This window comes from Cornus florida, unplaced genomic scaffold (assembly GCF_030987335.1).
Source record: "Cornus florida cultivar Cherokee Brave unplaced genomic scaffold, ASM3098733v1 CherokeeBrave_3.0.0_Hap2_Chr09, whole genome shotgun sequence".
NCBI lineage: Eukaryota > Viridiplantae > Streptophyta > Magnoliopsida > Cornales > Cornaceae > Cornus > Cornus florida.
In genome coordinates this window covers 37,637,438-37,649,708 of record NW_026775579.1, presented here as the reverse complement: position 1 = coordinate 37,649,708, position 12,271 = coordinate 37,637,438, and the positions used below count along the sequence as shown (strand labels likewise).

Genomic DNA, 12,271 nt, shown 5'->3' with positions numbered 1-12,271 from the left:
TCCTGTGGATAAAGATTTTAATACAATAATGTTTTAAAAATATAACCATAATGGGATAAAATATTCTTTAATGATATCAAACTGATAATGATACAGTCCTGTGAACATTTGTATTTATTGTCAGTTTAATTCCAAAATCATTTTTATCCACATTCATTCATAAACAATGAATATTTCCCTGTAGGACAGAATAAAATATTTTTTATAAATGAACTATAACCTTTTAATGCATAAACTTTATGTGATATAAATATCATATATTAAAACTTTATTTTATATCACAGAACCAAACAACTAAAGATGTGGCTACTCTCTGGTTAAAAATATGCATTAAAATAACAACCATACTCATACTGCATGTATGAGAGTATCCTGGATAAGGAATAATAATAATAATAATAATAATAATAATAAATAAATAAATAAAGATTTAATATGCACAACTTTGGAATATTCTTCATTTGCATAGAAATTTCCAAAACTATACAACTCCAGAGTATACTGCATAACTAAAAAATCATTACAAAACAATTTTTTATGGTTTTATAATGAGATTCACCATTTTTTAAAGTAGTCGTGAAACCGCTCGGGTCTGAATCACTTTTACCATAAAAAGGCCAGCGTTGTTCCCACTGTATGAATTCACGATGACATTCTCCCATATTTAAAGCAGTCTTTAAACCGCTCGGGTTTGAATACTTTATTCATCGCAATCTGTTTAGGTGTATTATTTCATTATTAATTTATTCCGTAACCAAAACACTTTACCGGCCAAATAACCAACCAAAACAATAAAGCAATACCGAAAAAGTATTATAGACAAAAACACACCCACCAAAAATAATACAGAACAAACAGAACACAAATGAAATATTACAGGCCAAAAAGACAACGGTGCTTAGCCGTTAAACAAATATTACAGGCTAGAAAAAAGAACGGCAACACAGCCGCTAAACAAAAATTACAGACATATAAATCAAAGGATAAAATAGCCAAAAAGTATGGCTCTAATACCAAATGAAAGAAACTATCAAGCCCAAAGAGATCACATTACCCCGGCCATGAAATCAGATTGGTTAATGCCTACAAAACAAAGTGAGAAATCCTAATAATGTTCACGCATATACAAATCTTTATGCGTGTACTTGATCGAGACAACTTAGACTACTTTTGTTAGGTATGGGACCTCTGTAAGGATATTGTATGAACAAAGCGAGAGAGAGAGCAATTCATCATGCAAACCCAATGGTTTTATTCTAATCAAAATCGTAACAACCTTCAACTTTCCACAACCACACTGATGTAACTTCCCAAAACGTGTAACGTTATGTCAGACATAATGGATCAGAATATGAATGTATTGTGGCAATATAGGCCACACACGTGTTATAAATACACGTGTCTAACACTTTTTTCATTGGCAAGAAACTCACACACCCATTTGTCCTTATGGGGACTCGAACCCTCACCTCCCCCATTGGGAGGTATAGGAGATACCACTAGCAGTGCTATTAAAGTTACTCACTCCATAATATTAAGCACACCATGTTTAGAGATTGGGCTCCATTAGGCATCCACCAATGCACACGCACAAACACAAAAACACAGGTAGAGGCTGCAAGACACTTCTGATCCTCCTCAGTTGTGACAATCAAGGGGCAGCCATGCTTGTAAAATACCTATGAAATATTAATACATTCTAAAATTTCAAAAGTACTTCGGGAACACTCACCAATTTAAAAATACTCATACTCGAGGACAATAGTCCATTCGCCTAAATATTGAACCATAAAGGAGTGGGCAACTCCTAACAATCATTAACCCCTTTTTTTTATTTTTTTATTTTGACAAGTAACAATCATTAAGTTCGACGCAATACACCCAAAAAAAAGGCAGTCAATTTTTACCCAGAAAAAAGGGCCCATGGGCTACACAAGTATTAAGACAATTGTCAATGTTAAGAAAATATTTAAGTTGTTTTATGACTTGATAATCCTTTTACTGGATTATGGTAATCACTGAGAGAGGCTGTTGAGAGAGATTGAAATATCAAAACCACATACAGAATCATCCCAACCAGCCTACTGAATACCTTAAGCGGATTCTCCACACAGTAGGACGCAAGCCAGGATACAAGAAAGCAGCTTCAACCTGAAAGTGGGAGGGCAACTATAACTACTTTCAGAAGGCAAATGAACTAAGCATTAAAGAAAAGAAAAATCAAGTGTGAATTTTGCAGGATGGAAAATGACACTCCAGGCGAAACAGCTTCATTGGATTCTGTAATATTAATGGAATAAAGCAGAAACAAGAGGGAGCCCATATCTTGCAGAACATAGAGTTTGAACAATTGGCCATCAGGAAAGAAATGAAACCTGACCTTGTCATCAGTCAACATATAATGGCCACTATTAACACAGTCTACTTTAGCTGCCCGAAAGTTCATGGATTTCGCCACATCCTTTATATTTTGTGATGAATTCTAACCATTGCAAATGTGCAGAAAACATGTATTGATCAGATAGAGCAACAAAATATATTGATTTTTCAGTAATTTTTACACACTTAAGGCAGTTTAGGGATATAACATTGCAAAGAAACCTGCCAGCAGGATAAAATCTCATGTATCTGAAGTAGCAGACCTGCAATACCAGGTGAAAAATTTAGAACAATAGCAAAAATGAGAACTATGCAACAAGCACCACCAACCAATGCTGAAATCCTTATGAGACCATCATATGTGGGTTTCTGGCCTTGACCTATTCTTCAAGACCACCTTCCATAAAATGATCCATATTCCTTTTAAAAACTCTCATTCCCACTTATTACTGTGTGGTTCTGTGATTAAAGAATCAGTCCAACGCAGCAATGGTAGAATGGCTCAACTGCAGGCATGAATTTAATGAAATAGCTTAACTTCAGAAAACACACCAAGAGACTAAAAAATAAATACACGACAACAACAAAAAAGAAGAAGAAACATTTTATTTTAAAAGCTTCTCAAATGTTAAGATTAATTATATGACAACATTATATTTTCAGTTTTTGAAGGCAAGACCACTTTAAGTTGGTCAATAAAGAAGTTTTACCGCCAAAGGTTGTGTAGCCTAGTGGTATTTCCTCTACCTTTCAAAGCGGATGGTAAGAGTTCAACTCCCGTATGGACAAATGGGTGTGTGAGTTTCTTGCTAATGAAAAAAAAAATTTACTACGTAATAATTTAAAAACTCAATTGTCAACCCCAGTGCCTGGTTCAACCTTAAGAGTCTAAATTGTTAATCTATTATTCATCTGGAAGAAAAATAAGGCAGTGGTTTGGCTTGCATTGTCACAACCTGTATCATTTTATTTCAAAATTCTCCTTAGATAAACCTTATACAAAATTTTACCGGTACCTTTCCTTTGATGCAGGAAAAAAGTCTATATGAGTTTTACATGCCAAGCTATAACAGAGAGAGAGAAGAGAAATATACCACATGAACTGGATTGGTAATCTTCCACTCTGCAACTCCAGCACGAATGTAGGTGTTCCTATAGACATAAAGACCAGATGAAGGAAAGGAAGACTCAGTACCAGTCATCCAAGACAAACATAGAATCGAAGACACTAGAAAATAAATTCCTAGAATCATGAAGTCCAAGTTTGGTGCTGAGGCTACACTCTACATAACCATGAAAATCAAATTTTTAGCATTTTAAAACACATGCATTTGGCAATTCAGGCATCAAACTAAATGTTGGATGCACTCTGATTTTGGTCATGAAGCAATAAGCAATCATACTAATTCAATTTTATAATAAAAAGGCAAAGGTACCCCTTGAGAGGAACGTGGTCACCCCCTTCCTCTCCCTTTTTCTTTGGAATGGAAAGAACACTCCTAAAACATAAGACCTTAAGCTTCCAGGATACACCAGGTCCTTACACAGACAAATTATGGCTTAAACATCCACAAAACATGGTCAAAACTATACTCATAAAATATTGAGGATGAAATTTGAAAAAGGAAAAATAGAAGGTAGAATGATAAAAATGATGTATTAAAAGATGGAACATGATTAAAACAAGCTCGCAGATGTATATCAGAGAGAGAGAGCGGGAAAAAAAAGGGAATATATATATATATATATATTCATTTTTGGGGTAAATGTAACACTTAGGAAAAGAAGTTTTCAAGAGAAGATAATCAAAGCAACATGGAATGGGGGGAAGAAGAAGAAGAAAAAAACACATTAGTAAGTTACATGTAAACAAAGCACAAATATGTCTGACACAAACTAGAGAGTTCGAATAAAGGTATGTCTTACCATCAGTGCGGACCCTCGGTCTTGAAAGCCACATTTTCCTCCATGAACCATCATATTTTGACTGCAAGATTTTATAATTTTCCACAACCCCAGAAAGATTCACCAAAAAATAAAAATAAAAAAGTGTCAAAAAATTTAGGAATGACCAACTTTCATGCAAATATATATTTTTTGATAAGTATCTAACTTTGATGCAAAATATGATGAAAAAAAAATGTTAATAGAAATGCTAAATCTACCTGCCAAGCCTTTAGGCATGCATTGCGCCAGAACACGGGATTACGAATTGTATATCTCCATTTCCGACAAACACAAGCTGCCCTTCCCATGGTATATGGAGTCATTCTCACGAAGATCTGCACGTAACGAAAAATTACTTAGGTCCCATTTGTTAACCGTTTATGTTTAGTGTTTATTGTTTATTTAAACAGATCTAGAGGACCACGTTTGTTAATATTTGTTTTGTTTATAAACAAATATTGTAGCCAAATGCATTTTTTTATTGAATACCAAAAGGGTGTTTACAACTTTATGTTTAGTGAATAACTGTAGTGGATGTGTGAGTTCTTGCGCTGTAGTGGTAACTAAAATATACCGTAGCGACCCTTTTGTTCTTTTGTGCCAAACAACACCACAATTTCCTTCATAAATCCTAATAACCATTGTCCATTTTTTCAATCTCTCTCCACCAGCAAGCAATCTCCTCCACTGTCCACCAGCGAGAAGACACCATTCTCACTTTCCTCAAGTGCGAAACTCTCTGGGTTTGTGGTCTCTCACTTTCTCGTTTCTCACACTTTCTATTCTTCACTGAGTTGTAGATATTTATGGATCTACATGTTTTTCTTCTTCACTGAATTGTTCCTCTGTTTCTGACTCTTCTATTCTCTCTCTGGTTCTTCCCCTCTGTTCATCTTGCAGTTAGTTCTTCTTCTTCTTCTTTTTCTTTTTTCTTTTTTTCTTCTTTTGACTACATCTACAATTAGTTCTTCTTCTTAAGCTTATTTCATTAGTGATTGTTGATGTTTTTAAAAATTGAACGTAATTTTCTTTTTATCAGTTTAGCTAGTTTTGGAGTTCAACTAGGCAAAATCTAATCTTGAAGCAAAATGCAACTGAGTGTTTAATTTTTTTCTGTGTGTTTTCTGTTTGGATTTTATGTAGGTCTTGAAATTGAAAACTTTTTATTGCATAAAGCAGAGGAAATTTGTGTAGTTAATGGAGTGATCTGCACATTTCAATGTCACCAACTTAAATTTCTATTAAGGAATCAAACTAGGGATATCCTAATATAGAAGAAAAAGGAAACCAAAAGTAACAAAGAACTGTAATCTTCAGATCTTCTTAACTATAAGTGGGACTCAACTCATATTAATTCAACAAAGCTTTTACCCAAACTACTTGATGTTAGATCCAAGATATTTTTTTACCACTAGTAGGGCCTTACCTTAATTTATGAGCAGTGGTGAATTTTAGGGCTATTTTGATTTTTTTTTTCACTCCATTCTTTTATTCAGACTTGGAGCTGGAATATTTGGAGTGATCGGTTGCTATGAAATCAGTGCATTTCATGTTTGGGCTTGGGAAGCTACTCAGTTTCTGTTTTATATCAATATGTTTTAAGGTTGATTTGTTGAAAAAAAACGTTTGAGCATATTGAATATAATGCAGTAACTTTTTTGCATTCTTTTTCCTTCATTATATATGTTGACCATAGGAATATGAGATGCCTAAGGCTGTAAATGAGCCGACCCGAGTAATGGTGTGCTTGAGCTCGGCTCGGTCAGGTAATAGGCTGCTCGAGCTCATGTCAAGCCTAGAAAATTTAGTTCGAGCTCGGCTCGGCTATGTTTGACGAGCCTCGAGCCAATAGCTCGTTTATTTTTTTTTTTTGGTGGTACTTCACATCTAAGCATCTAACAGATCTGAAAAAAAAAAAAAAAAAGGTTTGAGAGAGAAATAGATTTGCAGCAATAAAAAGAGAGAAGTTTGAGAGAAAGAAAGATAAAAAGTGATAAATTTGGTCAAAAATTAAACTTACCAGAGTTGATTTTGATGGAAGAAGTTGAGAGATGCATAGATCAATAGTAAACCCCAAAATTTATACTAAAAATCAGTTCGAATGAAAGACGATTAATTGAAGAAAACAAAGAGTTTTTGCGAGAGAGAGAAATGTGACCGGAAAAATGGTCTATTGGTGGCCATTGAAGTAGGTAAGGAGTGCTGCTGCATACAAACAGGCAAGAACGAAAGTGAGAAGATAGAAAAGTTAGGTTTGAAAAGTTGAATATAGACTAGGAAGTCTAGGATGGCATGGTGGCAGATTTCAAAAAAATTGAATATTTTTGTATATAAATTTATTGATTGATGCGAAAAAGACTTTGAATCACATGGGCATAAGTTAAAAAAAGTTGAATACTTTTGTGTGTGCATATATATATATATATATATATATATATATATACATACCAAATTATAATATATACAAAAGTATTCAACTTTTTCTATATATACAACTTTTTCGATACATTCATAATATATGTATTGATTGATGCGAAAAAGACTTTGAATCACATGGGCATAAGTTAAAAAAAGTTGAATACTTTTGTGTTTGCATATATATATATATATATATATATATACACATACCCAATTATAATATATACAAAAGTATTCTAACTTTTTCTATATATAAAACTTTTTCTATACATTCATAATATGCGAAAAAGACTTTGAATCACATGGGCATAAGTTAAAAAAAGTTGAATACTTTTGTGTTTGCATATATATATATATATATATATATATATATATATATAGATATATATATATATACATACCCAATTATAATATATACAAAAGTATTCTAACTTTTTCTATATATACAACTTTTTCTATACATTCATAATACATGGGCATAAGTTAAAAAAAGTTGAATACTTTTGTGTTTGCATATATATATATATATATATATACATACCCAATTATAATATATACAAAAGTATTCTAAATATATTATGAATGTATAGAAAAAGTTGTATATCTAGAAAAAGTTAGAATACTTTTGTATATATTATAATTGGGTATGTATATATATATATATATATATATCTATATATATATATATATCTATATATATATGCAAACACAAAAGTATTCAACTTTTTTTAACTTATGCCCATGTATTATGAATGTATAGAAAAAGTTGTATATATAGAAAAAGTTAGAATACTTTTGTATATATTATAATTAGGTATGTATATATATATATATATATATATATATATGCAAACACAAAAGTATTCAACTTTTTTTATATTCGAGTATGTTTGTGAACGCATTATCGAGCCTAGTTCGTAAACGGTTCATAAACAAACATATTATGAATGTATAGAAAAAGTTGTATATATAGAAAAAGTTAGAATACTTTTGTATATATTATAATTGGGTATGTATATATATATATATATTATATTCGAGTATGTTTGTGAACGCATTATCGAGCCTAGTTCGTAAACGGTTCATAAACAAACGAGTCGAGTCTACTGATGTTCAGACTTGGCTCGTTTATAAATCGAGCCTTATAATTCAGCTCGAACTCGGTTCACTTATTAAATAAACGATCTCGAGCCGAGTAATTAACGAGCCGAGCCCAAGTCGTTCGCAAACGGCTCGGCTCGTTTGCAGCCCTAGAGATGCCTTAAACTTATTAAAAAAAAAAAAAATTTAATGAGATGCCTTAACATTCTTGGTTGATTATGCTATTGTACATTGAATTCTAAATGATTAATCTTCTCTTTCTTGGATCCATCTATATGCAAATTATAATTACTACAATAACGCTTAGATGGATCCAAATTCGAAAATCTCTCACAACTCAACGCTCTAACATCTGAGTTTGAGGAGGAACCTACTAAGATAGGCAAGGATGGAAAACAACAATGGGATGACCAGTTTGAGGAAACATTCATTCTCTTAATGGAGGATGAAGTTAGAAATGGAAATCGGAATACATCAACCTTCTCAACGAAAGGGTGGAATGACTTGCAAGCAGAAATTATTAAAAGAACTGGATATGATTTGGCTATGAACCAACTTAGGAACAAATTCGACCTCATGAGGACTGAACATAAGGTTTTCAAAATGCTCTTGCAAGGGCCAGGTGTTGGGTTTAATCAGACCACCGGAGCCGTACCTTTTAGTGATGAGAGATGGGAAAGGTTGTCAAAGGTTAGTTACATTTACTAGCCATTTATTTCAATATTTTCTTTTATCACAAATGCTAATATATATGAACTTGTAATTGCAAAATAAATTTTTATGGTAACTAAACACATAAGACAGTCTTTCTTAACCTCACGATTTTTTTTTCTTTCTCTTTCCTATACTTTGAAAATGAATTTCAAAAAGATCATTTTCTACATTCAATCAAGCAAAGAGGTTTACATCCTTAATGTAGAAAACCTGCAAACTCAAGTCAACAAAATCTCAAAGTGCAACCACTTGGAATCTTTTTGGCCCTATAGCTCTATCTAGAACATCTGTTTTATTACTAACCAATCACTTTCTCCGTGAGAGGTCCAAGATTCCTTAATATGCAGATGGAACCCTTAGATCAAACGATTATATCATCCAATGAAAGCGTGACATTGTGAAGAATCTTAATGATGTGAATAGGGAACAAATTATTATGATGGAACCGACAGAGGAGGAAGGTTGTTTATTTGCACAAAATATTACTAGAACAATAAATTTTGATTCATAAGAACATGCGCTAAAATTTGAAACCCAGGGAGAAATTTATATTGAAAATCTAGCTCAGCAATTTGATCAACCCCCAACATCAATATCTACCGTAACTACGTGCTATTTTCGTCAATTATGTGTCCATACTTAACTTGTTTTCTTTGCTGAAAAAGTAGAAAGGTATGTCTCCTGATCAAATTTATTGTTCTAAGTTTTACATTACTGTAGTGATTCCTTCTTCCCCACCTTCCCCGCTCCTCTCAAAAATCAAACTTATTAATAGAAGTTAGTAAGTTATTATTTAATAGTTGCATATATTTTTCTACATTTAAAAAAAAAATGATTTTCATGTATCTTGTTATGTAGTTCAAAGGTAAACACATCGCATATAAGACTAGCTAATCACATGCCAGTTGAGATCTGGCTTTGGCTTCTTCTGTGTTACCAAGTCCAAGAATAAGCTCATACCAGTTCCCATTTCCATTCCATTTCAAAGAAAGCTATCTGGGAAAATTTTAGTTTTTACTACCAGTTGGCAACTCCGATTGCCAGATCACAGTGCCTACTATTTATAAGGAAGGAGGGGTCCTTTCCTCTTAAAAAAATCATACAGTTTGCTTGGTAAATGGGAATACAACTCACTGTTCACTTCATAGAGAACTGAAGTGGAGAGAACTACTGAGAATATGTCGGATTTTAGAACTCAGTCATATTGAGCTTGTCCTACATTCTAAGTATAAATAAAAAATCATAATGTATAATACAATAATGTAAGACGAACAGATTGAAAATTGAAATCTGGAAGTAGCAACTCATCCGAGTTTGTTATCTCGTTGTAATAGTACAATAACCAAGTTAAATGTGATTAATAATATAGAAATACCTCAAAAAGTAGCTCATCGGGCAAGGATCGGTGTAGTACCGGTGTAGTAGAGCTGTATCAACAAATGGTTTACTACTTGCACTCCCAAATCCAGCAACAGGCCTGATATTAACTCCATAGAGATCTGATATAAAAACCCAAAAAAATCATGAATAATCACAAATTGTACTTTTCTAGAAGATGGATTCACCTCCTATTAACCTAACATACACAAAAATGTAATCAGAAAAATAGAAGGACAACCAAAATGAACCTTGGATTAAGACCAAATAAGTGAAATAAAAATGGCATTGCATTGGGGCATTACCAAGCCATGGCCTCTGTGTAATTAAGAACTGTGCGGTCCTCAAAGGTGAAGCCGACTCGAGCTCTGCAACAATTTTCAACGCATAATCTACAAGAATAAAGGAGAACATGAGAATAAATAGCCCAAATCACGTAAAATAGTATCCGAAATCAATGAAAATTTTCCAGAGTAAGCTGGATAATTTACAAAAATTAACATTGAACTTCTAAAAAAATCTGAAAACCCAGTACAAATCATGGAAAATACTGATAATCGATCGATACCCAGATGGTGAAATTAGATTAATAGACCGAAATTGGTGGAAACAATTGTTGGGAGTGTGTAAAGAAACCATAATTATATGAAATTTGCATTGAAACAGAGGTCTGCAACTAAAGAAATTGATTGTTTCCGTTAAATTGACGGAAGTTTTTAGAATTTGGGGGCGTAGCTGAAGCATGGGTCGGGATGGATCTCTTTCTCTGAGAAAAGAGAATCCTATTTTCTCTGATTTTCCTGAAATTTTCGATGAAAAAAAGGAAAGAGGTGGAAAATGTGAAACTTCTGTTACTACCCTTTCTTTCTTTCCAGCGGCAGGGCAATAACCCGTTTACCTGAACACCGGCTGGACTGTGGACTTAAATGGGCCCACATAATAGAACTGAACTGTGGGTCCAATCATGTAATGGTGTTCATTTCATCTTCAATTATTATATATATATATATATTTTTTAAATGAAATGATACAATGATATACTCCTATACAATATGTTTTTTTCCAAAATAATAAAGGAAGATGTCAAAGATTGTAACGATTCGGATTTCTCAACCTGGTGCATTAGTGATGAATCGAAAATTGACCCGATAACGAATCTGAAATGCGAAAGCGAAAGAAGCCAAATGACCTCAAGAGATGTACGTCATCCCTAAGGCCCCAAAATGACTCTCTATGAAGTCACGGAACTCAAATGAGCCAAGCAAATGAAGCAAGAATGTCTAATCCAAAAAGAGATGAATTAAAGGCAAAATGATCATTTCTCACTGAAAAGGGTGCCACCGTGCACACCATTTGAAGGACAACGAAAAATGAACAAAATTAGACTCAAGAATCGTCTGATTCTGAGTCCGGACAGAAAAGATATGAAATTCCAACACTCGATGTGAAAGTTATGAAGCAATGACTTAACATTTTTTAATATTTTCATAATAAACTTTGAAAACAAAAATGCATAGAAAACGAGATACATGTCATTGGCCTCCGGCCTCATCTCATACATGTTAAATACATTGAAAAGAGTGCACTTACGTACACTTTACATATACGAATCAACGAATACAAGTTTAAACAAATAGAGCTACAAAGAGGCATCTTATGGTAACACTTGCATAAAATAGAAACTTAGAAACTGTAAGCCATCCAAGGAGCAATGGAATCTTTAAATCCTGAGTCCTGTACCTGAAATATGCCCCAGTATCATAAGGGTGAGTAACATAAAGCTACTCGTAGGAGATGAACATGCATCGACCTAGCATTTTACAATTTTATCACCTTATGGTGAAACATGTTAAAGGGGCTCATGCCACCTAACGTCTATGTCAAGATGAGACCCAGGGAGCATCCTAAACTACCTAGATCATTTCTATCACAATCACATTGTTCATGCAATTCAAACAACATAGAAACATGTTATACAAGGCAACAAAATATAGATTCTCAAAGTCTTCAACTTAAAATCCAAAATACGAAAACAACAAGTGTAGGTCATGCCACCTAACGTCTATATTCAAAATGAATCTATAAGGTCATTCCTAAACTACATTAGAACATTAAAACACAAATTATGATATCGATGCAAATTAACCAACAATGGAACTTCCAATACAACGCATGAGGCATGCTTTCACAAAGCTACATTTTAAGCTCAAAATAGGAAATCAAATAAGGAACAACAAGTTACGATATCATCTAGTTATCAACTTGAAATAAAATACGAAATCAAACAAAGTGAATACTCGGACGTCACGCCGTATCAGACCGACAACATAGTTAC

At 33.3% G+C, this 12,271-nt stretch overlaps 1 pseudogene; it reads right to left on the bottom strand.

The window, feature by feature from the left end:
• Positions 1-857: 857 nt before the first annotated feature.
• LOC132273690 (F-box protein 7-like) lies at positions 858-10,912 on the bottom strand (annotated as a pseudogene).
• Positions 10,913-12,271: the final 1,359 nt, after the last annotated feature.